This window comes from Nothobranchius furzeri, chromosome 3 (genome assembly GCF_043380555.1).
Source record: "Nothobranchius furzeri strain GRZ-AD chromosome 3, NfurGRZ-RIMD1, whole genome shotgun sequence".
NCBI lineage: Eukaryota > Metazoa > Chordata > Actinopteri > Cyprinodontiformes > Nothobranchiidae > Nothobranchius > Nothobranchius furzeri.
The window spans coordinates 52,782,314-52,809,808 of record NC_091743.1 but is presented as its reverse complement, the minus strand read 5'-3'; the positions used below and the strand labels follow the sequence as shown (position 1 = coordinate 52,809,808).

The 27,495-nt window shown below is 48.7% G+C and overlaps 1 protein-coding gene across 1 annotated transcript in view; it reads left to right on the top strand.

Moving 5' to 3' along the window:
- The first annotated feature begins 175 nt into the window (after positions 1-175).
- Positions 176-27,495, top strand: part of LOC107385555 (trypsin) — a 54,627-nt gene continuing 27,307 nt past the window's right edge. Inside the window, exon 1 of the mRNA XM_054750589.2 lies at positions 176-2,385. The gene's annotated coding sequence lies outside the window, so the exon portion shown is untranslated. The remainder of the gene's footprint in view (positions 2,386-27,495) is intronic.

Sequence of the window (27,495 nt, the reverse complement as noted above, 5' to 3'; positions counted from 1 at the left end):
GTGTGGCAGCTGATTTAAGATGTTATTGATAAATGTTCAAGACAAAGGTTTTTGATCTTTTATCATGTTATAGAATGAAAATAAGTGTCAGCTTTTATTGTTTTTGTAAAATTAACCAAAAATTTCTGGCTTAAAAATAAAATTAAATAAAAACACGTTTTCAACAGTAAAATACACCATTTTCTGCATATTCATATATTTATATAGCAGGAATGTTGGGTAATATTACGAGATCCTTATTCAATCATTGAAAACCTGAAAATCACGGATGACTGTGTTTTGTAGCCTAATGTAAATTGCTTGAATCTCATTTGTTAAGAATCGTTTAAGTAGGTTGTTGCAGAATGTATGCTTAACTAAAATATATTATCATGCACAATGATTCAGTGTTTGGTAAAGATTACTTTACAGCAGCAAAGTCTGTGTTCTGAACCAGCTGCTTGAATGGGTTGATTGTACGGAGTGTGGATAAGTTCAGCGGCACCCTCGGGGGACTTATATGTTTCATCCATGGCTTAACACATACATGTCAAGTTAATTGGTGATTCTAAATTGGATGTAGGCTGCGCCTGGCTGTTAACTCTCTCTAAGGCTGGTTAGGACTTAGACAACACGGCTCAAATACTGCATAAAATGTTTAAACCTGCAGTTTTAACAGCAGGTTACTGCTCACAAAATCTTGATAAACTGCTTCATCTCTGTCCTTTCTGTGAGTTCCTCTCATCAGTAGCGGTGATTTTTTTTCTTCATTTTTGCATAAATATTTTCCCAAAATCATCCAATAAAACAATACAATAGCCCTGCCAGCTTCATAGATGCTGAGCTATAATTTGGTGATGTAGCCGCCGCCGAGAGCTGTCCCTATCTCATATTCAGAGCGTTACGCAGCTTCTTTGGCATCAACTCAGCCCTGATTGATTTGCATCATATCAGCAATCAACCTAGATATTCCAGGAAGATTGTGCCTCTAAATAATGAATTGTTCAGTTTCAGTTAGGTTGCACTATGCAAACAGGTTGTGGCACCAAAAGTTTCAAAGTATTCTCTAAGTGCACAGTGCATGACTTTTATTTTTATATATTCCTTCCTCTCATCCAGGACAACAAATAGTTGAGACACATCTAAGTCAGTAACTGGAGTTAGCAACCTGATTTTGGCCTCCTGTACCATCCGCTGTAACCTCAGAAGCAGGCCTGCTGTAGCTGGCAGCTCCTTGATTAAATGCAGAATTGATTTCACACATTTCATCTGATCTGCTGGGTTAGATAGATAGAGGACGACAATGGCTTTGGATTGTGCTAAAAGAGATTACAGTCATTTTTGTAGTCCTGTCAAACAGTCAACAACACCACACATGGGTATCAGTTCACGTTTAGCTTCTCTCGTGTGTGTGTGGGTGAGTGAAAACATACATTTGTAACTGTTAGATCATCAGTTCGATGACAAAAGACTTCAAAGAGCAGAGTTCTTTACCGCCTCAAATCGGCTGCCTTCTTGGAGGTATCCATAGCAACTAAAAGAGTAAAGGGAAGGTTTGAGGTCTCCAGAGAATTTGGAAGCGGCAGAGAAATGGACTTTGTTTTCCACATGACGACTTTTTTCAAGCAATGAATGTGAGAGAAAGGATATGAAAGTGGAAATGTCACAGTGTGAACGCAGCCAGCAAACACATAATGTTGAATCAGTTAAACCCGCCTCCATGCTTCAACAATTAGTGTGTCGTAGGGATGCTTAAATAGCCTTTATAAACATATGCATTCCAACATTGTGTCTACTTAGCGGTCTACTGGATAGAAAGTTCACAAGTAACATGGAAATGCAAAGAAAATTCGAAGTAGATTAGATTTATTTGTCTGAAAAAGATAATTAGTTGTTTCCGACTGAGGTCTGTAATTCACCACTTTATCTGGCTGATTACATGAGAACAAAGTCAGTTTTAACTCAGTCCTTTACACACTGGATTAAGGGGAATCACGAATTAGTGAAAAGACAGTTAATCTGAGATCAGAACATATTGTTGCAGCTTGCTTGGAAGTTTTAAAAAATCAGAAGATGGATGGGGGATATTTGTATATGCAAATGGACTGATGCATATACTCCCCAGCTATGTTTTAAAAAATGCATTTTTGTTTTTGTTCCATGCATCCATCCATCAATCCATCCATCAATCCAAAGTCAGGCTGCAGAAGTAATAGGTCCAGAGGGGAAGTTCAGACATCACTCTCCCAGCTCCCTCTAGAGGAATCCTTGGGAACTCCCTGGCAGGAGACGATACACACAATTCATCCAGCAAGTTTTGGTTCTTCCTTGTGTTTTCCTTCCAGTGGGATGTACTTGGAAAACCTCCAGAGGGAGGCAAGCAGGAGGATGCCCAAGCCACCTCAGGTGACTCACTTTGTTCTTCAGGCTCTCTCAATGTCTGAATCGTTCCCTGTCTCTAAAGCTGAGTCCAGCCACCTTATGGGTGAAGCTCAATCCAGCTGCTTGCATCTGCTTGTAAGATAGCAGTGAATGTCTTACATTATGTAGATGAGCTGGCTATCTCACCACTGGTACACGAAGGAGTCTATCTCCATGTTTATGATGTTTTTACCATGACAACGTCCACGTTCTCCATTGTTAGCAAATTAATCTAAATCAATGGATGACAAATCCTATAAACATGAGCAGGATTTAGGCGCAGCCCGTAGGTGAAAGACAAGATGAGAGGAGAGGAAGGATGTATTCTCCTCAGGCCAAACCTCTCCATCCTGCTAGAACAAGTCATTAGGATTCATACCTGATTCTTCTCTGCTCACTGCTCGCTCTGTGCATCTTTAGCAAGGGAGGGAGCGAGAACACACACACACAACAGAATCTACAATGGTGATGCAGCACTTGTTTTCAGTCAACGATGAGGAGCAGAAAACAAAAATGGAGAGGAAAGTGAGACGGGGTGAAAGGAAAAAGGACAGATCAGAGGAGTTCAGCTCTGACAGCTGGTTGGTATTCCTCAGGCTTCGCTCAGAGGCTGATGGTGGAAGCTGGACATCAACGAGGAATTTCAATGGGGACACAACGGCTTGCTGTCGATCCATTGCACTGTAGGCTCGGCTTCTTCAGAAAAGGCTTTTCAGTCATCAAACTAACACGAAAGAATATAAATATTAGATGATTTAATGTTAAGACAAATGGAAAGTAACTTATTTTATACCCTAGTAACTTGTTTTCTCGCCCCTAAAATAATGACATCGCTTTTGTTTCATTGATCCCAAACTTCTGAAAAGCGATTTCTACAAATATGTTTGATGGCGGCATAAATGGGTATATTGGGATATAAATCTAAGCTTTCATCACAGTTTTTCTTTTAATAAGTCAAAGAGAAATGTTGTTTTGTGAGTAAAGAAATAAATGAGCAGATCTGCTGTATAAACAATGAAACTGCAAAACACACATAGGAAAGAAAAAACACACAATATCTTATTATTGTGTCTTTAAATGTAAAAATTCACAGTAAAAGCAGTACGATTGACTATTTAAACTCAACTTATTGCAGTTGTTCCATTTAAAATCCTGCAGTGTGTTTATTTTAACTTGTACAGGAGATATTAACAAAGGGATGCACAATAATTCAAATTCAAAGATACTTTATTAATCCCAGAGGGAAATTTGAGTTTCAGTACACACAATTCTGAGATCAGACATACATACATAGGCATAAACACATGACAAGAATTGGTGACTGTGGTCATTCGCAACCCGAGTCGTGCTACCTTAATAGAGATCAGAGGGTTTACATGAGGATTGAGTCAGGTGGAGGGAAAAAAGGCACTTCAGAGTTACCCTCCACAGGGAGGGCAGCTTTGCTATGCAAAAAAACACCTCAGACAGAAATGCAACAGACTTCAGACATTACACAACATAAGTGTCCACTAGGTGGGGAGGTAGGGTTGGGGACTCTCCACACATCAGTGCGTGCAGCCGCGATGAGCAGCGCTCGTCACCTCCGTTTGGACAGAGGAGGGAGGTATTTGGGTTAGAGAGCACAGTGACTCCTGGAAACGGTTCAACGGTCTTCACCGGTCGCAGTCCCACCCAGGCTGGGATAGGGAAACAGAGTTGCCATGGCAACTGTAGCATTCCACATTTCTTCTGAGGGGGAGTAATCGCTTCAGCCTCACAGGCTCAAGGGCACCAGATTCAGATAAGAACTTGTTTTGGGGACAGACAGAGATAAGTTCCTCTCTGTCTTAAAGTTCCATTGGTCTCCAACCCCTCTAAGTCCAGTAATGGCGTAAATGCATCTATTCCCAAACGTGCTGTCCCGTCAACTCGCTCCTTGATCGAATCCACCTTCTGTGCCAGAGTCTGAATCTCAGCCAAAGTTCCAAGCTTACAACTCATCTCGACAATTATATGAGTTTGTGCGTTCACAGCACTGTGTAATCCATCCCTGAGCTCCGGGATTGAGCCAATATTCCTTGAAAGCTCATTGATTTTCCGTTAAGCCAAGTAACCGCTCAGGTCAAATGGCAGGAATCTTGACACCAACACCACGAATATCCACACGTCTTCAGAATCCTCTACAGACAGTTGTGAGAGGCAGATTAGGTTCCCCTGCAGGAGTCCATGATATGCCCAACTGGCTCTGTCCCAGAGGGGCATCCGGGAGCCCCTTCTCCCATTCTCATCGTTGAAAAAAATCTTGTCAATCGCGTTGAGAAACCAACTGGCCAGATCCATTCTTAATAATTTTTAGTTTCCAGAAAAAATGCTGAAGCGCCGTACACCCAAATACAGACAAAGAGCCTTGGGATAAGACAGGGAGGAGAGGAGGAATAAAGCGTCTGTACTCTCCAAGAGCCGTAAGAAGAAGAACAAAGAACTAACAGTAAAATGCAAACCTTCAGTCACACTATACCATAGATTCACCTAATGTGCAGTTGAGTTTCTGAACACCTTATCACTTCAACTAAGAGGAAAACTTTTACCCAATGCATTCGACAGTTAGAGATGAGTGAGAAAATATGGAGGAAATCAAATACTGAAGGACTAAATTTTTGTCCTTGATTGGTTTATTCAGAAGCTTCAAATAAACAGCAAACTAGAAAAATTGATTCCTGATTTTAGTGTAATTTCAAGTCAATTACAGGACTTCTCACCATCAAAAACAACATTTCTGAGATACAGTTCTGTGTATTTGAACTTAAAAACTTCTAAATGTTCAAATCAAATTTAAAACCTTAACTTCATTTAATCCGATGTTTTTGAATCTCTTTGCACACTTGTATCCAACTAGTTTAATCAGACATGTGAGACCAGATTGTTTTAAATAATTACAGATAAATGATCAACGATGTGAGGTAGATGAGATAGAGGAATTGGTGTGTTGTGTCTCAGATTGAGGCACAGATTTCCTCCCAAGGTTGTCCTGGCAACCATCTGGATTCAGCCTCCCTTTTTTTCTCCAGAGGAAGTCCCAGCTTTTACTAAACCCCACAAATTCACTCAACAAACAGCTTGATTATTACATAACATGCGTCGGAGAGCTAAGCAGCCCTGAGTTCTTCATCGAAATGGATCACGGTGCACACTCGTTCAGTCGTGCAGCACGGAGTTCAACAGCCACTGATGATCAGTCGGCCATGTTCGCTCATCTAGTGGGGCCAAAGAGCTCCGGGGCTGTCAGGCCCTAGCTCAACAATTTTCTGCTATTTAATAATTTACTGATGGCAGGCAGTCAAATTGCATTTAAATAATGTAGAAGGGCTCAACAGTACAGTGTTGATACAAAACACCCTTTGAGTTGGGCTCATTCATGCTTGCAGACCTGCAGACATATGTACTATGTTTAGTCCCACGTGGTCCCGGGGCTCGCACATCGCACGAGCACAGTCCGCATCAGTGAGCTGTGCCTCGGCTGATGATGAAAATGCCGCTCATGTTTTCTTTTATGACTCGGTCTTTGATGATCTGCAGGAAAAAAGAAGCCCAAAGGTGGGCAATTAGGCTTTGTAAATGGGAGCTGAGACAAAACAAAAAGACAGCACATAGGCGATAAAGAAACTGATATGTACATTAAGGAGGGGGCTGATAACAGTATAAATTTTCTGCTCTCTCAGGTTCTAGTGTTTCATATTCTCTTGTCTTTTTTGTGCAAACACAGAAATAAAAGTTTTATACATTTTGTACATGACCACCACAACTTCCAGTCGATGGATTAGCAGCGTTTTCTGTTTGAGAGTGAGCCAATCAAGCATGTAGAACAAATTAAGTGACCAATGGCGTACTTCCATCTGGGTCAGCATCTTTTATTCAGAAGGCACACGTACACAGTTACATGCCATCCTGCCCCGGGGGCCCTGTGGAGACCCACTCAGCCACAAAGAGATGGTCCACCATTTTGTTCTGTTTTGAAAATGATCTCCACATGAGATTAGCGAGGGGGGGGGCGGGGGGGGGGGGGGTCTTCATTTTGCCCCCCTGTGTTGAGCATCTTCATTTGGACAAATGGAGATGCATTTAAACGTGCAGTTTGTGTATAACAGAGTGTTCCATGGGAATTTGTGAAGAGCCAAGCGGGATCTCGACGGAGACATCCGATGCTTGTTCTGTGTATGAAACTGTGTACCGCTCTGCTGTGGAGCTAGAGGGTAACACTCGTTGCATTTCAATCTGTCTGCAGTTTTTTTTTTGCAGCATTGCTCAACCACGCAATCCCGGAGCTACTGTACCGCAAGGAAGGGTCAGAGGCCCAAAACAACCAACACTGGTCTCTGATGCGTTGCTATGCAACACGTTAAAAGACATAAACCTTAATTTAAGAATCCTATCATGACACACAGCCTCTGCGTCAGCGTGCGAGTTGTGTTACTCAGAAATCAGTAACCGTTGTGTTAAAAAAAAAAGCTTTCGCATTAAATGTAAACAAGTTTGTTTGAACGCTTTATGATGCCACTGCACCAAAATGCAAAAAGCTGTCTTGCTCAGCCGTCGGTTTCCCTCCACAGAGTTAAAGCAGCAACAAAGCAACTGTAGACAGAGACAGAGAGTGAGAGATGGAAGAGAAGAGAGGCTGGGGAATGTTGGTTGCTATAGCAACCATCTGGTAGGTCTGAACTGCTTCTCCCTGGCATTCATTTCATCATGTTCAGCTCCCGTCTCTCGCTCCTCTCCACCAAACCTGTACTCTCACTTTTGTTTATCCCTCTCTCCTCCTCCTATTCTCTTGACTTTCCTTTTCTCTTTATCTCCTCATCCCCATCCTCTCGTGACTCTCTCTCTCTCTCTCTCTCTCTCTCTCTCTCTCTCTCTCTCTCTCTCTCTCTCTCTCTCTCTCTCTCTCTCTCTCGAGCTGCCCGCCTTTCCTCCTTTCTCCAGCACAAGTGTTTAATCCAAATGCAGGATGTCCCTTCCATCTCTCTCTCTCTCTCTCTCTCTCTCTCTCTCTCTCTCTCTCTCTCTCTCTCTCTCTCTCTCTCTCTCTCTCTCTCTCTCTCTCTCTCTCTCTCTCTCTCTCTCTCTCTCTCTCTCTCTCTCTCTCTCTCTCTCTCTCTCTCTTTATTCTTTGGGCTGTCCGTGTTCTTTGCCCTGCCCTGACAGACCCATCTGTTAAAGCTTGTCAAGCACACAGGATTTAGATTCTGGTTGTTTGAGATTTGAAGGAAAAACTGGAGTGAAATCTGAGATGAGACTCACTTGAAAGATTGACGTCATCTGATTTAGATCCAACCAAGCTTTTTTTTGCCACCATATTCCAAACAGGGTTGTTGTTTTTTATATTTTTTTGCTCAAATGTTCATTAGTATAAACTTTCACTCAGGAGTGAACAGAATGTTCTGATTTTTGATCCTAGAACTGCATCCCCCCCCCCCCCCTCTCGTCACCCTTGTGAAATCCCAGAAGAGAGTCTTAATCACCAGGAAAATACCTGATCCCAAAGCTAAATAAGCCTGCACACCACACAGGTTCAAACTGATACTTTTTTCCACGGACAAAAATAGAACAAAATAACATAATAAGTGCATGCAAAACCACAGAAATGCACACATGCAGTGGAATGAGATGCAAATGTTTGCCTCAGTCATTTGCATTTGGTTCACAAAATATTTCTGCGTCATCCAAGTTGCAGCATAAGAAAGAGTGAGGGTGATTTTCCCAATGAGTGAGTACGCATGTGAGGTCACAGTCGGCATTTGCCTGCCAGAAGTGAAGGTCATATTCAGGAGTGCAGCAGAAAGGAGCTGTCTCTGGGTTTTCTGAGAGAATCAGTCAGCTCAGAGTGTGTGTCTGCACACTTAGGGCCTTTGTTGGGTGTGCTTTTCCCGCTCATATCACTGACCTGTAAATGCCCCTCCCTCTCTCTCTCCTTCACAACGCTCCTCTTCCTCCCCTTATTATCTTCCTCTCACCTGTCAGAGCTTTTGTAACCTAGCAGCTATCCAGCTCTTGACTTTCATCTGCGTCTTTTCACAGCACTGGTGATTACTTCCTCAGGAGTGCTCACTTCAGAGCCCATTTACAGCAATATCATCCAAACAGTAACAGAGTCATTCAAACTTCCCACCACGTTAATGACCGTAATGGAGGATCTGTTTATTGGGAAGTGTAATTTAAGACTGAACTTGAGTTTGAAGGGGCAGCATCCACAGCACCAGTATGATGAGATTATTATTTCTTGGCCTTTAAGCGTGTTAAACACTCCTCAGACGGGGGGAAGGTCTGCTTAGAAGACCTATTATTGGGACAAGCTGAAGCGATAGTGGCTGCTGATTACAAGATATGAACTTTGATACTCTTTTATATGATCTGATGTTTTTGTTAGGGCTAAGCATGTGTGTGTGTGTGTGTGTGTGTGTGTGTGTGTGTGTGTGTGTGTGTGTGTGTGTGTGTGTGTGTGTTCTTGTCTATACATCAAAGTGAGGAACAATGACAACCTTTTTACCTGCAATCTGAGGACATTATTACCAAAGTGAGGACATTTTGATGGTATTCCACAAAAATAAACAATCAATGATGAACAAGAGTCTGCTTCTAGACCTGCAGAAAGAGAAAAACAAACAAACAAAAAAGAAGGGGACACAACATTAATGCAAGAGCAGGCTATCACTGTGTCACCCTGATGAGGAAATATAAAATCAACATTGTTTTACTGAACAATCACACGATAATAGATCACAGTGCATTAAGTGCCAACCACAGCCTTAAGACATGTTGAAAATGCCCAAGTCCATACTTATGAGAGCACCGTGTGTGTACACGCGCTTGTATATGTGAGGTTTCTCTATAGGAGCGTCCAATAGAGCTCCGGACATCACGTGACTCTCAGTGAGTAGACGCCATGTTGGCAGGCAACAAAGGTAAACAAAATGAACGGGATCGGCTTGGATTTTACTCCTTCGGAGTTTACTTCACACTTTAATGTCACGTTGTGGGGAAGATTAGGACCCAAAATGCAGATTACCCAGGATAACTCGAGGCAGGAGTTGGTAAAAGTAAAAATCCTTTATTTGGCAGGATGAAAACAAAATAAATCCATAAGGCAGCGAGCCAAAATCCAAAAGTCCTGGAGCACAGGACACCAAAAGCTCACTTAGAGCACCAAAGTCTGGGAACAAAAGTCCTGGGACATAGGACACCGAAAGCTCACTAAGAACACCGAAAACCTGAAGACGCAAGCTCACATAGAGCACGAACAACGCTGACAAAAACACAACGGACCAACAACCACACAGAGACAAGACAGGGCTTATATAGACTGGGGATGAGAGGGAGATGAATTGCAGGTGTGTGGGGAGAGGGACCAGGTGAACACAATTACTAACTCAGGGAGGAGGAAGAAAACACTGGTGGGGAAAAACACACTAAATAATGAAAGGCTGTAACAAAGGAAAATGACCTAAGAGAAAAACAAAAGACCAGAAGGCATGAACTATAACTAATATTCTAAGGGGAAGCTGACACTAAAGGAAAACACTACAGAAAGAAACTACAGGGGCGTGGCTAAGAGGGGGCCAAGAGAGCACAGGACCTGGGAGAGGGAAGTCTGAGGAGGGAAACCTAGAGGGCAAATGGGGAACACCAGGAGACACATGAGGAAGACGCAGACACGACACATGAGGGCGCTAGAAGACACAAAAGGAGCACCTAGAGACGAATGAGAACTAAAGGAGACACATAAGGTGCGACGCAGACACAGACCATGACATTTAAAACCAAAGAAATCGTTTTATATAGTCAGAAATTAAATAGACTAAACATCTCTGACCCTTACCATGCCCCTGGGATACTTTTTTAAAACGCCCAAAGCTGTCGGAGCGGACCTGGCCAGGGAACGCCTTGGGATTTCCCCGAAGGAGCTGGCCCAAGTCCCTGGGGAGAGGGAAGTCTGGGCCTCTCGACTTAGGCTACTGCCCCCGTGACCTGACTCCGGATAAGCGGATGAAAATGGATGGATGGATGGACAAATAACATAGATTTGCATGTAAGAAGTTTAAATAGAGTGCTGTGCTGTTTGAACGTATAAACTGAACGCCAAGAGAAATCACTAATCTGATTTTTTTCCGTGAATAAAATAAATATGTCAGGCAGGAGCGTCTCAGGATCTGTCTGAGATCTGTCTCGGTGAGACAGATAATAGTAATCCAAAGTTCTTTTTATGTGTGATCTGACAATTGATCAACCATTACTTAAAAATTAAATACATCTTAGCCGGTTAATTGCTGTGATCATAAGACACGTAAACGGCAGCACGAAGAAATCACGAGAGAACATTTTACGTGACGTTTACTTGTTGCTATAAGTAAAAAGACAGAAAAAGCCACGCCAAAATAAGTTTAGGAAGCCCACTAAGAATTGTAATAAAATCATTTAAAATAAATACCATACACAGTGGAGGAAACGTTGGTTTAAGTACCTGATATGAAGTGGTCACTGCATAAGCGAAAACCTTTACTCTCGGGATCCCACTGTTTCATTTTAGCCCGGTCACTAGCGCGTTTTATTGCAATGAACCAACATTTGTGGCGGATCTTGGGGAATCCTGTATATGGCTCATCCCTTATCTCGTCCACGTCTGTTCTGGCATTCTGGGGCACAACAGGAATCTACCATATTCCCCGTCTGACTGAGTTTTCTGGCAATAACAAATAGCCCAGCTGCGGGCTTCTGCCTGCCAAGATGGTGCCCTTTTGATTTGAACTGTTGCATGCCGGGAGAAGTGAAGTCAACTCCCGGAGCTCTATAGAGAGTGTGAGGGGCCACAGATCTGCCCCCCAAAGATGTGTAGGAAATGGAGGGAGCTCCAAGTCCCAGAGATCCAGGAGCTGCTCCAGAGCACAGGGACCCCAAGGAGACTACGACCAGAAAAGACCCTGCCCCCTCTCGAGAGGCGCAGAGGATTGCCATGGGGGGCCACAACCAGCAGCCGGCAGAGTCCTGGGAGATATCAGCGACAAGCCCACAGGCCTCCCACCCAAGCAGGCAGAAACAAAGAAGAAGTTTAAGACTGTAGACCGGTGCAGGCACGGCCTTGCGAGGGGTCGGTGCAGGTGAGCGCTCTGGAGGGCCCTCGGTCGACGTGCAGGTGCAGCAGAGAGATCAGGGTCAGCCAGTAGTGGTAATGCCCTCGGCAGGTAGTGTCCCCACCGTAAGGTACTGGGCTTCAGTGCCACCATCAACTCCCCCTTTCGCCAGGTGGTGTTCCCACTGCGGGGTGCGGAGTCTCAGCTGAAGTACCACTGCAACCGTCAACCTCATCTGTAGCAGGTGGTTTTCCCACCCCCGGGTGAAGTGATCCTGCTGCAGAGACAACACAGACTCTGTGGGTGTCACCGACCTTGGAGGCTGTGGACAGACTGGTCACTCTGATGGCGCCCTTGTAGTTAGCAACACCTAAAGAGAGAATGACATGAACCCGTTACTTTTCCAATAAGGTAGATGACAAGTGAAACTCAGACATGCGTAGTCCGAGTCTGTGCAGATCACCAGCTTGCAGACACCACGGTCAGCAGCAAGTTGTAGCACTATCAAGATCCCAGCCACTTCTGCAAACTGTGAGGTCTTAGGACCCAACTGGTAACACCAAGAGTCTTTCCGGTTAGCGTGTAACCAAACGTCACCCACGCCTGAACGAGGTTCAGCACCGTGTCAAAAGGGACTGCCATCAGCGTACACAGTTAGCAAGTCCACACAGAGAGCCTGGTTGAAGTAGTGGTGGTTGGGGTTCAGTAGAGTCTGGGGAGGGTTAGCCGGTAGGACCGACGCAACGGCGTCGTCCGAGCAATGCTGGCACGCAGCCAGACCCATGCCAAGAGGGCTACAGCGATTTTGCGTGTAGCATACTTCAATGTCGAAGCTCTGAAGAGCAAGCAGCCATGACGCAATGCGTGCGTTGGTCACCACACCATCTCTGATGCATTGACTGTTAAGGAAGGTCACTGGCTGATGTTGAGTTTCAATGATGATTTTCTGTTCACCTATGTTGCTGGAAAAGTGTTTAACTGCCCACATGGTGGAAAGCAAAGCTTTTTTGCAGTCAGAATATTTTAACTCCGTACCGGTTTCCCCCACAGATCACAACATGCCCTATAGGTTATAAATTGTAAGTCGCTTTGGATAAAAGTGTCTACTAAATGAATAAACGTAAACATAAACCTACCAGACAAGAGCTTACTAGCATATGCTATGACACGCCTGTCGCAGTCATGTACCTGATAGAGACCGGCACTCAAGCAGTTAGATGAGAACCCGACCTCAAGTGGAACTCTTTGTCACAATCAGGAAGTGCCAGGCACAGAGCTGAGCATAGTGCGGCCTTCAGGTCATCCATGGCCTGTTGCTGCTGCTCAGTCCACTCGAAAGGCACATCCTTTTCCAGAGGGGCAGTCAGAGCTCTCGCCACCTCAGCGTAGTGTTCTACGAACTAGCGAGAGTAGTTGCACACACCCAGAAAATTCAGAAGTTCAGAAACATTTGTAGGAGGTTTGATGGTGGCTACTCCTTGAATTCTGCCATGTTGAGGCTGCACTCCCTGTGGTCTCACAAGGAGGCCAACAAACTGAACCTTTGACCTGCACCACTGACCTTTGGCGAGCGAAATCTTTGCACTAGCAGCTGCAAGCTGACCCATGACGTGGTCCGGCTCGGACAGGTAGTCATCCAAGGTACGCCGCTCACGAACAAGAATGTCGTCGACATAGATGAGGGTACCTCGCTCTCTAGCATCAGGGCAGGCTTTGTCCAAGAAGATGTTCAACTCAGATAGTGAGTTGGGATACAAGGAGTCAGCTGAAAGAGAGTATTTGTATTTTAACAGAAGTTGTAGCTTGTCTTGTTCGACTTCAATGGTAAGAGCATCGGCTTGGTCCATGACCTGTTCAATTTGAGAGAAAACATCAGAGGGAATCTCTGATGGAGGCTTTGAGCTCGGCAGGGAGCATGCAATTTCCCCATGCTCAGGGTCACCAACCGCAAGGCAGTGAGAGTCAAGGTCAGGAGACAAAACAAATGGCAGGGGTTCTTCAACACCTGCCCAAAGTTCCCCATTTTCCAGATCGATGAAATCCCCAAGCAGGCCGAGCCCGGAACCCAGGGTGACCAGCCCCGCCGGGGACCCAACAGAGCCCATGGACTCATGTACAGTCACAGTCACACACTCCCTCCCTCATGCTCACACATACACATACAACCCAAGACTTACAAAAATGAATGCTAGACACCCATTCATGCTCCCCATACACACTCTATTCACTCTGGTCCCGGTACTGCTGCACAAGGGGTACAACCATCACCGGTTCCCAGAGTTTGCCCCTTTTTGCTGGAGTGATGATGAGCAGGCACCCCTGCCCAATGCTGATCAAAGCAACCCAACCCCCCAGACCCCAACAAGACGGCCAGCTCCCCCCCTAGCCTACAGCCAAGTGACAACAGAAGTGTGCTAAGACCCCTAATCTTCCTCCACCTGGTCCAATACAGTGTTAGTGCGTGTTGATGAGGTGCATTCCATGGCTGTGGTGAGCGGGCAGTGCAGGCATCGTCTGGTCTACGCCAGCTGATGCAACCACACAATCCTGCTCTCCCCCCACACCCCTCTGTGTCTAAGTGCCGTTTAAAATTGGAAGTGTGCACCGGCACTTGGGATGAGGCTGAAAGATCCCCTTGCCAAATGCTGTTGAGTGTCCTCACTCCCAAGGCCCTAAGTGTGTGTCAGAATGTCATTGGTGGAAGTGTTGAATGTGCAAATAAAATTGGGGGGCAGGCTGCCACAGGAATGTGGAAATGGGATCCATACCCGCACCCCTGACTTGCCCACCATCCAAGGTCCTATATGTGCATGTTTGTGTGATGATGTGAAGGAGCAGGATGAGAAAAATGTATGGGGATGGGGATGAATGGCTGGTTGGCCTAAGCCATCCAGAGAGCTGGCCCCAATAGGCACCTCTGTTCCCAAAATGCCACCCAGGGCATGGAGACCCCAGCCCACCTCGTCAGAGCCTAAAGCAGCAGCATCGCAGTGCCCCATGGAGTCCAAGGGCACCAACCCAGCCCCACCCCAGCAGAGTATCTACTCCCATCCCTGTATTTGCATAACTTCCACAACATGTAAGACATGAGACATCTAGGTAAGGTTGGGTCCTCCCCCTCCTGGATATGCCCCTCCCCCGTGATGGGACAGAATTGTTATTATTTCAGAGGAGCCAAGGTCCACCTGAGGCTCCTGAGCCTGGGCCATGCACTGCCGCTTGTACCTGCCTTCTTCCCGGCAGCATACGAGTCAGTAAACCATCCTCAAGTCCCCGCCCAGATCCCCATACGGGACCCGCCGCCCCCACAACCCGAGCCACCAGGCTCCCCACCCAAACTTACTCAGGGGGGATGCAGCCGCCAGGCAGCAACCCATGGCCACCACCGAGACCCCCCAAGGGGCCCCACTCACAACTGCCAGTAGTGCACCCCCTGAGGCAACCCAAGCACCCCCAGAGGGGGGCAGCAGCCCCCCAGCCCCAGACAGCCCCAGTGAACCCACCTCCAGGGAACGTCTGCACACTCCAAACTCAGATCTTCCACCCCGTCACCCACATCATCCCGCAGGGCAATATCAATGACCCCCCATAATCGCTATGTGATGGAACCAATCAAAGGAGCCCTAAGAGATTGACTTGGAGTGGAAGCAGAGGCTATATCAAGTGTAATTTGATCTAGCAAAAGATTCCTATACTGGTTAATGCAAAGAGTATCTCTATTTTTCCAATTCATGAGGATACTTTTCTTAGCGATGCATATGGCAGTCAGAACCACATGAAGCAGCGATGTTTCAATCGGGACATTGCCCAGGTTTTCCCAGTAAACAAAGAGAGGGGGAAGTTGGAATATGACATTTCAGACACTTTGACAGGTCTTCACATACTCTACCCCAAAATTCCTGGACAGGTGGACAGGACCACAGTGCGTGGATGTAATTGTCAGGAATGTTGTTTGTGCAGTGTGTGCAGGTGAACTGATTTTATTACACTACTAAGCAAAGCAAGACAGTTTTATTCACAGAGCACATTTCATACACAGATGCAGTTCAATGTGCTTCAAAACAAAACAGCAAAAATCATTTCAAAGTCAGTTTTAAAATTAATTTCATTTGTTATAACAGACTTTGGAAAACACAAATCTAGAGTTTTCATATGTTACGTTTGTTCGTTTAACAATTATCCATCAGGCAGAAGCTCACAATACTAAAGTGTTACTTCTGCTTTACTTATAGAGTTAAATGATGCGAAACAGTGATCACATGCACACACGTGCACGTGCACACACACCCTGGTAATTGGCCATAACGTTCTGCTCATATGCACTCTGAGTGAACTCCACTGAACTCTTGACGGTTACAATATGCTCACATACAGGCTTCTTCGGTTCTTGTTGCTTATAGAATGACAGAAGCACAGAATTAAACAAAACACTCAGTCAGTGTTTACTAACACCTTCTTTGTCATCCAGGAGCCAGGAAGTGGTTAAACACTTTCTGAAAAGGATACAAAAATCTGGGAGATCATTAGTCACGAAGAAGACCTGATGTTTGCCATCTGTGTGCTGATTTTCAGTGTTCAGGTCAGAGTAAACACAGGGACAATATAGGACAGTGGTACAACCTCCAGTCTGTGTCTCCTGGAATCATCTAGATAATGGGGGTTTGCTCGGGATCATTAGTTTTATATATATATATATATATATATATATATATATATATATATATATATACATATATATACACACACACACACACACACATATATAAAATGTGTGTGTGCATTCACCATGTTTACTTTTTTTTTCCTTTTCTAGTTTTTTCTCTACGGGATTCTAGAGTTGTGAAAATGTGACTTTTCATCTTATTTTATTTTTCAACACTACAGACTTTGTTTTATTTGTCCTCTTGCAGCTTTCAATGACTATTTGAGAAAATGTTTTAGCTCGTAGAAGGTGGGAGTGGTCATTTAGATCATTTAGATGAGAAATCGTTAAGGGAATTATGCAAAATTCACATTTGTGCAGTCATGTGGGTCTCTACTGCCTCAATAAACACTCCAAACTTGTAAAAAATGCACCTATTTCTGTCAGTGTTTGGTTTTAGGAATTCCGAATCTAAAACAAGCTGTTTCAAAAATTCCCCATTTTTATTAGAATAGAACCACCTCTTACATGCAAGAGGGCTGCTTCGAGAGGAGCTGCAGCTTTAATCTGAACCCCTCATGGATATCAGAGCTTCTAAGCTAATAGCAGCCTGAACAAGGTATGAGTGGGCGTGGCAAGCTCCCGCTTGTTTTCTTAAAGTGACAGAGCCCTGAAACGGATAATTCTGGAAATTACTGCTGAAAAAGCTTTATGTGAGAGGGATTTCATGCAAAGAACTTTATAAACATGTTTTGTTTATCATAGAAATGTACTAAACATAAGGAAAATTTCATAATATCTCCCATTCAAGAAAAAAAAATTGTCACGAAATCTAAAACACCAAACAAACTTTTAAAAATACCAGCAGAGTCAAGATTTTGTTATTAAATTGAGTCATTAAATCTCTGCTCATCTTTTAAAGAAATTACACAACATTGCCAACACAGGACAATAATTGATCTTACACGTGTTTTATTTTTGAATTCTGGTGAAATTGTGGGTCCATCAGTCCATCGACATCCTAAAAAACATGGACCTACCTCCTCTTCAACGACAGCAGAAAGCACACATCCTCTTGATTCTAACTGAAGAAAGGGTGCCATCTTTGATCTATCCATCTCCCCCTAACCCTAACCCAGCACTAAAACAAACTGGACATTTAACTTTAAATCTTCGATGGGATCCTACTAATGATCAGTATTTAGTCGTGTGGAATAAAGAAAGACAACCACAGCTTTTTGGAATAAATCAGCTGAAGCCTTATTATTTATTCTAGGTCAGTCAGTCATTCCAAATTTGAGATTTCGGCTAATTTAGAAGCTTACAGTAAACAAAATTTCTCACTAATTAATCTGAGTTGTAAATCAGTCTAAATTGCAACAATTTGCACAAATCTGCTCAAAATGTCAGTTTAAAAAAATCAATGCTGTTGTAACGTCCAGCAATGGTCAGTTTTTAGGTACGGTTTTACCATTCAACATCTGGTCAAAAGGAGGCACGAGACTGCATGTGTCCCCTTTAAATCAGCCTAGCTCCATCCCACCAGCTGGAGCTCAGAGCCTGCAGCTCTGAACACAGATAATGAAATGTCAACAATAACATTCTCTCCTCAAGGTCCAATCTTTCAGGATTCTTCATGCCTCCATATAAGGAACACTCGCAGCCCGGATTAGTTGCTAAGTCAAAGAATGGTTTCCTAAATCAAATATGAACTTCTACAACTTATAAGTGTCACACCTTATAAATGTCACACCCTGTCCTGTCTCCCTGTTTAGTTCAGCTCTGTGTCTCATTAATTACCCCCAACTGCCTCTTGTTTCCCAATCACCTTAGCTCCTGGTCCTCCTGTATTTAAACCCCGTCTGTTTTGTGTCCTGTGTGGAGTCATTGTTCCAGTGTCAGCGTGCATCCTAATAAACCTGTGAAGTTAATCCTACCTGTCTGCCTGCTTCCTCCCCGGTCTGGATCCTCGCCTTAGCTCCGCTCCACTCCGCAGCACGTCGTGACAGAATGACTCCACCACCCAGTAATGGATCCAGCGGGGAGATTCTCCCGTGGAGTTGCCTTCTCCAGTGGCTCACGTCCGACCACCGGCCAGCTTCTCCATCTCCTTCTGCTCCAGATCCGCCTCGCCGCAGAAGACGGCACCGACCTGCACCCTCGGCTATCCTCGCCGCCCTCCCGGAACCGGATGGGAGTGTGGACCGGGAGATGCTCCAGGATCGCTCCAGCTATGAGGGCACGAGGCTGGCCATCTGCTCCCCCGGAGTTGGTCCACGGCGTGGGGAAAGACGCCGGACTCCACCACCATCCGGGGTCTCCAGACGGAGCTGTGGGCTCGCTTCTGCTCCTGCCCGGCACGGCTGTTCGGACACGCCCCCGGCCAGACCACCAGTCCCGTCTCCTGCCGAACTGGCGCCTCCGTCGTCTGCAGGGAGAGGAGCAGCAATCGCAGCCCGGCTGATAGAGCTCCAGGCGGAGCTCGGCCGGTTCCGCGAGCTCATCAGCTGCCAGGAGTCTCACCTGGTGTCAGGACTCAGGTATCTCCCGGCTGACCTTCGGACCACAACTCCCGACATGCCCCTCGTGGGGAGCTCCCAGCGTGCTCCTCGCGGGGATTCCCTCCACGTCACAGCCAAGCAAGGCTATATATGGAAAACGCCGTTACCGGCTTCTCATCTCAGTCATCGTTTCTTCCTCACAGAGATACGACCAGAGAAATAATAAAACTGTTAAACATCTCACCTTGTTCGTCTCCTTCATCCAGTCTGATCAGCCTGACAGGATGACTGAGATCCGAGTAGATTCGACGGAGATCGATCGTCTCCGCCACGAGAACGTGCAGCTGCGTTCCATGGTAGATCAGCTCAACACCAAGGTGAACTCCTAGTCCGACCACACCCTGCGTCTATCCACGGCTCTCACGGCTCTCCAACAACAGGCAAACGATCAGCAGCAACAGATCGCTGCACTCCAGCAGCCAACCCGCTCTGCTCCTAGGGAGCAGCCCCACTTCAGCCTGCCGGAGAGGTCGAACGGGGAGACGGGGAGCCCCGATGGTCTGCTCGCCACGCTGGACATGCAGTTCGAGTGCCAACCTGGATGCTACCCATCTGCGCGCTCCCGAGTGGCGCATCTCACCTCCCTGCTCTCCGGACGCGCCGCGGAGTGGGCTGCTGCGCTTTACAATTCCAAATCCCCTGCCTGCAACGACTATGCTGCGTTTGTGTCCGCTCTCCGCAAGACTTTTGTTCCCCCCAGCTTCGAAGTGGGAGCAGAGACACGCCTTCTCAAACTCCGCCAGCGAGAACGCTCGGTGTGCGCTTATGCGTCGGAGTTTCGCACCATCTCCGCCAAGCTGCAGTGGAATGACTCCGCTCTGCGGGCCGCCTTCCTGGAGGGGCTGGCACCCTACATCCGTGATGAGTTGGCGGGAAGGGAGCTGCCTCAGACCCTGGATGAGGTGGTTGATCTGGCGCTGCGCATCGACCAGCGGGTCCTGGTTCGACCCAAGTTATCCATGCGTCCACCCAGGACGCCGGTGCCTCGCCCTCGTTCACCCACGCCAGCTCCTGTACCCATGCTGGCGGAGGAGCCCATGCAGCTCGGCCACCTTCCCCCCGAGGAGAGACAACGACGGTGGCGCGAGGGCCTCTGTGCCTACTGTGGCTCTCCCGACCACCGACGCCTGGACTGCCCGCTACGATCAGGAAACGGGGGGCCCCACTGAGTATTGGGGTCGCTCAGTCTGGGTCTTCTTCTACCCCTGTCGCTACTAACCGTCTCCTTATTCCTGTCACCCTCCTCCATGGTGAGGTCTCACTCCACATAAACGCGTTGGTGGACTCGGGGGCCGCGGACAATTTCATGGACCTAGATCTGGCAAAACGCCTACGGATCCCCCTACAACCCCTGGAAAGAGTTATACCAGTGACCTCGGTGGACGGTAGGCCTCTCCAACCCTACCCAGTCCGAGACCGAACCCAGTCACTCCGTATGATCACCCAAGGCCACCAGGAGACCCTCAATTTCCTGGTCATTTCTGCTCCCTCTTCTCCTCTAATCCTGGGGTTCCCCTGGCTCCGTCTCCACGACCCTCATATTTCCTGGTCCCAGAACCGCCTGCTGGGCTGGGGGACCTCGTGCCAGACCCACCTCGTTCCTCCTCCATCCTCGGCGGGTCTTCCGGATGGGGGCCCCGGCTCCACACCGCCCCACCTGTCGCTGCCCTATCGGGACCTGGCCGCGGTGTTCGACAAGCGGCGCGCCACCTCCCTGCCACCTCACCGGCCATATGATATGGAGATCAAGCTGCTACCCGGAACCAGTCCTCCCCGCGGGCGCCTTTTCTCTCTCGCGCCTCCCGAGACCAAAGCGATGGAAGAATACATCGCCCAGGCCCTCCAGCAGGGGTTCATCCGACCCTCCTCCTCTCCGGGTGCCACTGGCTTCTTCTTCATGAAGAAAAAGGAAGGCTTCGCCCCTGCATAGACTATCGGGGTCTGAACAAGATCACGGTGAAGGACCGCCATCCTCTGCCGCTCCTCACTACCGCTCTGGATGCCATCTCCCAGGCACGGATCTTTACGAAACTGGATCTCCGGAGCGCCTACAATCTGGTCCGTATAAAGGCCGGGGATGAGTGGAAGACCGCGTTCATAACACCCACCGGCCACTGGGAGTACCTGGTTATGCCCTTTGGACTATGCAATAGCCCTGCTGTCTTCCAACGTCTCATTAATGATGTCCTCCGCGACATGCTGGGACGGTGGGTGTTCGCCTATCTGGACGATATACTGATCTACTCCAAATCCGAGGCCGAACACATCCATCATGTTCGCGCCGTCCTGATCCGGCTCCTGGACCACAACCTGTACTGTAAACCCGAGAAATGCTCCTTCCATCAGCAGTCCATATCCTTCCTGGGCTACATGATCTCGGACGAAGGGATAACCATGGACCCTCAGAAAATCCAGGCGGTGAAGGACTGGCCCTTGCCAACCAGCCTGAAACAACTGCAGAGTTTTCTGGGTTTCTGCAACTTTTACCGCCGTTTTATAAATAACTATGGCACCCTCGTAGCCCCTCTCACCTCTCTCACTCGACCAGGCTCCCCTGGCCAGCTGTTTCGTCTAACTCCCGACGCCATTCGGGCCTTCCGCCACCTGGTCACCCGCTTTACCTCGGCCCCGATCCTCCGCCACCCAGATCCTGCAGTTCCCTTTGTGGTCGAGGTCGACGCCTCTGACGTCGGCGCCGGCGCCATCCTGTCTCAAAGTGGGCCCGACGACAGGCTCCATCCCTGCGCCTACTTCTCCAGGAAGTTTTCCACCACCCAGCAGAAGTACGGTGTGGGCGACCGTGAGTTACTGGCCATAAAATGGGCATTGGAGGAATGGAGGCAGTGGCTTCTGGGCACCACTCGGCCTTTCACGATCTGGACTGACCATCAGAACCTGACCCACATTAAATCTGCCAAGCAGCTTAACCCTCGCCAGGCTCGCTGGGCCCTCTTCTTTGAACCCTACAACTTCCATCTCGCCTACCGCCCCGGAGCCAAGAACCAGAAGGCGGACGCCCTCTCCCGCCAATTCACCCACTCCACGCCCTCGTCCGAGCCAGCGCCAATCCTCCCGGAACACCGCTTCCTGGGCCAACTGAGGTGGCCGTTGGAGGAAGCTATCCAGAACGCCCTCCGGGACGACCCCGCGCCTCCAGAGACCCCCACGGGTCGCCTCTATGTCCCCACGGCCTGTCGCAGCGAGGCGTTGTCCTGGGCCCACTTATCACGCCTGTCTGGCCACGCTGGTTTCTCCAGAACTCTTAAATTCCTCCAGCGAGCCCTCTGGTGGCCAGGCATGGCGAGGGATGTGAAAGAATACACCAGCGCCTGTGACGTCTGTGCCCGCTCCAAGAACCCCAACCAGGCCTCGGCTGGTGCCCTCCGACCTCTTCCGGTGCCCAGCCGCCCCTGGTCCCACGTGGGGCTGGACTTCGTCACGGGTCTCCCGCCGGTCAATAACCTCAACACTGTCATGACGGTTGCGGACCGCTTTTCCAAGTCTGTCCATTTCATCGCCCTTCCGGGTCTCCCCTCAGCCCAACGCACAGCGGAACTGTTCCTGGAGAACGTGGTGCGCCTCCACGGGTTCCCAGTCGACGTGGTCTCGGATCGGGGGCCCCAGTTCACGGCCCGGTTCTGGAAAGCTTTCTGTCGGCTGATGGGAGCATCGGTCAGTCTATCTTCAGGCTACCACCCGCAGACCAATGGCCAGACGGAGCGGGCTAACCAACAGCTGGGTCGGTACCTTCGTTGTTTTGTCTCGGCTCAACCCTCGCAGTGGCCTAAATACCTCCTCTGGGCGGAGCTGTCCCACAATCTTCACACCTCATCTGCCACTCGGCTGTCCCCTTTCGAGGTCTGCTATGGCTTCCAGCCCCCGGTCTTTGCCCACCAAGAACCCGAGGTCGCCGTTCCAGCAGCGGAAGCCATGGTGAGACGCTGCAAGAGCGCCTGGATCAAAGCACGAGCCTCCATAACCAGAGCTAACACCAGCTATGCTCACCAGCATCTCCGTCGACACCGTCCTGGTCCCTCCTATGCTCCTGGGGACAAGGTCTGGGTGTCCACGGCTGACCTTCGGGTCCGTGCCGGGTCCAAGAAACTCACCCCTCGGTTCCTCGGCCCATACCCCATCCAAAGGGTCATCAACCCGGTCACGTACCGGTTGCGGCTGCCGGCTACTCTCCGCATCCATCCCACCTTCCATACCTCCCGGCTCAAGCCCTACGTGGAGTCCTCCCTTCTCCCGCCTCCGGCTCCGGCGGCGCCTCCTGCCCGCTTCCTCGACGGTGAGCCTATCTACACCGTCCGGCGCATCCTGGACGCTCGCCGCAGGGGTCGGGGCTGGCAGTACCTGGTGGACTGGAAGGACTATGGCCCCGAGGAACGCTCCTGGGAGCCGTCTTGGTCCATCCTGGACCCTTCCCTGATCTCTGACTTCTGGGTCCGCCGGGGTCGCGCTGGGACTTCTGGAGCCGTCCCTGGACCGGGGGGTCCTGTCAGGACTCAGGTATCTCCCGGCTGACCTTCGGACCACAACTCCCGACATGCCCCTCGTGGGGAGCTCCCAGCGTGCTCCTCGCGGGGATTCCCTCCACGTCACAGCCAAGCAAGGCTATATATGGAAGACGCCATGACCGGCTTCTCATCTCAGTCATCGTTTCTTCCTCACAGAGATACGACCAGAGAAATAATAAAACTGTTAAACGTCTCACCTTGTTCGTCTCCTTCATCCAGTCTGATCAGCCTGACAACTGGACGCTCTAACCTCCCCGAACCGCCAGGAGAGGGCCTCGGGCCAGCATGCAACTTCCTCCTTGTCTCAGGGCCAGAGGAGCGAGCCCGAGGTTCACCCAGCGGAGCTCGCCGGTCAGCGGGCTGAGCTGGTCCAGCTCCGTTGGACGCTCAGCCTCATGGAGCTACAGCTGGACGATCTGACCTCCCTCCTCTCCTCATCATTCCCAGCTCTCCCAGCAGCGGCTCTGCCACCGGCCCAGAAGCTGACGGATCGGGTCCAGAAGCAGACGATCCCGGCCCAGAAGCCGACGAAGCGGGCCCAGAGGCAGAGGGTACCGGCCCGGAAGCAGACGGTTCCGGTTCCGGTCCAGAGACCAGCGGTCCAGAGGTCGACGATCCGAAAATCAAAGGACCAGAAGTCGACGCCCCCGGACCGGAAGCCGACGCCCCCGGACCAGAAGTCGATGGTGGTCAATGCCCGGTCCGGTCCTGTGGTCGATGCCCCTTCCTGTTCTGAAGTCGATGCCCCTTCCTGTTCTGAAGTCGACTCCCCTTCCTGTTCTGAAGTCGACGCCCCTTCCTGTTCTGAAGTCGACGCCCCTTTCTGTTCTGAAGTCGACGTCCCTTCCTGTTTTGAAGTCGACACCCCTTCCTGTTCTGAAGTCGACGCCCCTTCCTGTTCTGAAGTCGACGTGCCCGAAGTCGTCTCCTCCTCTGGGGTCGACGTGCCCGAGGTCATCTCCTCCTCTGGGGTCGACGTGCCCGAAGTCGTCTCCTCCTCTGGGGTCGACGTGCCCAAAGTCGTCTCCTCCTCTGGAGTCGACGTGCCCGAAGTCGTCTCCTCCTCTGGGGTCGACGTGTCTGAAGTCGTCTCCCAGGTCGACGTGTCTGAAGTCATCTCCCAAGTTGACGTGCCCGAAGTCGTCTCCTCCTCTGAAGTCGACGTGTCTGAAGTCGTCTCCTCAGTCGACGTGTCTGAAGTCGTCTCCCAGGTCGATGTGTCTGAAGTCGCCTCCCAAGTCGGCTTGTCTGATGACGTCGCCTCCCAAGTCGGCTCGTCTGATGACGTCGCCTCCCAGGTCGGCTCGTCCGATGACGTCGCCTCCCCTTATGTCGACGCCTCCCAGGTCGCCTCGTCTGAGGATGCTCCTTCCAGTCCAACGTCTCCACCGTCTCCCGTTCCGATGGTGGTTCTGGAGGTCGCTCCGGCCCAGCCTGCAGAGACTTTGTCACCGGCCCAGCCTGCAGAGACTTTGTCACTGGCCCAGCCTGCAGAGACTTTGTCACCGGCCCAGCCTGCAGGGCTCCTCTATCGTAGACGCAGGCCCCCAAGGGTCCGTCCTCGTCTCCTCCTCTGCCGCAGGCGCCAGCCTCCAGAGGCCCGTCGCCTCCTCATCTGCCGCAGGTGCCGGCCTCCAAGGGCCCGTCGCCTCCTCATCTGCCGCAGGCGCCGTCCTTCAAGGGCCCGTTGCCTCCTCTTCTGCCGCAGGCGCCGGCCTCCAAGGGCCCGTCGCCTCCTCTTCTGCCGCAGGTGCCGGCCTCCAAGGGCCCGTCGCCTCCTCATCTGCCGCAGGCGCAGGCCCCCGGACTCTGCTGATCCCTGCCGCCTCTCCATCGGTCCCTCGGTTCCTCTGGGCCCTCCCTCCGGGTCCCCCTCCTCCCGCCCTGCTCCTTGTTCCTGTGGGCGTCTGGGATCCGCCCTTTGGGGGGGGGGGGGGGGGGGGTACTGTCACACCCTGTCCTGTCTCCCTGTTTAGTTCAGCTCAGTGTCTCGTTAATTACCCCCACCTGCCTCTTGTTTCCCAATCACCTTAACTCCCGGTCCTCCTGTATTTAAACCCCGTCTGTTTTGTGTCCTGTGTGGAGTCATTGTTCCAGTGTCAGCGTGCGTCCTAATAAACCTGTGAAGTTAATCCTACCTGTCTGCCTGCTTCCTCCCCGGTCTGGATCCTCGCCTTAGCTCCGCTCCACTCCGCAGCACGTTGTCACAATAAGCTAGATAATCATTAAATACATGTTTGTTTATTGCTACTTATAATAATTACAAAATAATGAAATGCTTTATTAATCTGTGCTCAATGATTGAAGTTTGAAATGAATGTTATGTTATGATTACAGTGATTGAAATATGTTTCAGCATGTTTATATGACAAGGTCATAACCATTTGCACTCACACAAGGACAAAGTTAAGTTAAGTTAAACTCATGACTCAGATAGTCCTTTACCCAGAACAGAGCGTCCGGTATCAAAGAAGGTGTGTGTTTCTGAGACTCTTGGTAATATTCCTCAAACTTGTCAACCTCTGGTTGGCTACACAAATTATAACATGAGAACATTAAAACCAGATCACTCTGGTGATTCCTCAGTTCTAGAGAAAGCTTCAGACCGGCCACCTGAACCAAAAACCTCGTTAACCATCAAAGCTTTTGACACGTCGTCAAAACCTTTTTGCACCGGCGAAGCTGATAAAGCAAACAGTTCCTGCAGAACAAGCTGATCTTGTTTAGACTCCATCAGAGTCCCAGACGCGCAGTTCCATCCATCTGTCATTACCCGAGACATCTCTGGACTGGAGAAGTCGGTGCTGTGGTCAATCTACTGGACCTTCGGTGCCAGAGGTCATCCGACCTCTCTGACCTTCGGATCCACTAAGAGGGTCTCCAGAATGGGTGAAGTAGACACACAGATAGCGTCTGGTGTGTTTTTGATAATAATCAACTTCATAGCTTAACGCAAACCAAATTCTTTAACATCCAGAACTCAGCTCTCCTAGATACGGAAGTTCTGATAACATCACATTCACACATAGGTTCATACATCACATTTAGTTCCATCCTTCACAGTAAATGCTTAGTTAACTTGTCATGTTCTAATTGTTGGTAAAATAAATTCTTACTTTTATAAACCTGACTCTTTTCTGAGTCAAAACGAAGTGTGTACAATCCCTTAATGAATAAAGAATCCTAGAATCTTCTGATAAACAGTAAAGACCAAGCAGGGTTGATATTCTATATTTAGATAGAGTATCACAGCTTATTGGTCATAAGTAGAGGTAATATATTTATATTGAGCTCTTAAAGCACTCAATTTACCAAACCCTACACTGCAAACTAATTGTTATTATTCAAATTAGATAAAAATTATTTTTAATTCACCAATCTTGAGCACAATGGTGTCACACTTCCAGAGATCTGAAATAATTTAAACGTTTTTGTGCCTGTTGCACCTGCAGTTCAGTGACTCCTAAGATCTGTGTTTTTATCGAGCAACCTGCCCTTCTCTTCCTGGTTTAGATGCAACCTGTCATGGTCTGTGTCTGCGTCTTCCTCATGTGTCTCCTGGTGTTCCCCATTTGCCCTCTAGGTTTCCCTCCTCAGACTTCCCTCTCCCAGGTCCTGTGCTCTCTTGGCCCCCTCTTAGCCACACCCCTGTAGTTTATTTCTGTAGTGTTTTCCTTTAGTGTCAGCTTCCCCTTAGAATATTAGTTATGGTTCATGCCTTCTGGTCTTTTGTTTTTCTCTTAGGTCATTTACCTTTGTTACAGCCTTTCGTTATTTAGTGTGTTTTTTCCCACCAGTGTTTTCTTCCTCCTCCCTGAGTTAGTAATTGTGTTCACCTGGTCCCTCTCCCCACACACCTGCAATTCATCTCCCTCTCATCTTCTCAGTCTATATAAACCCTGTCTTGTCTCTGTGTGGTTGTCGGTCCATTGATTGTTGTCAGCGTTGTTTTGTTCTGTCGTTCCCGCGCTACCATTAAAACCATTTTTATTTCATCCGTGCCTGCATTTTTGCCTCCTGTCAGCTCCTCCACACATGGTCCGCCGTCATCCACACCTGCAACGTGACACAACCTGGTGCACAGAAGTGGCTCTCATTTAATGAGTCCCAAGTGTATTTACCTTTGCAGGTGTAATTTACACTAGGCACTAACTGCCTGGGTTGCAGGTAAGTTTGTAGCAAGCAATGGAAAACTACACGAGGTGAGATGATGATATTTAAAGAAATGATGAGCACGTAACTCCAAATGCAAGACGGCTAAATAAGTAATA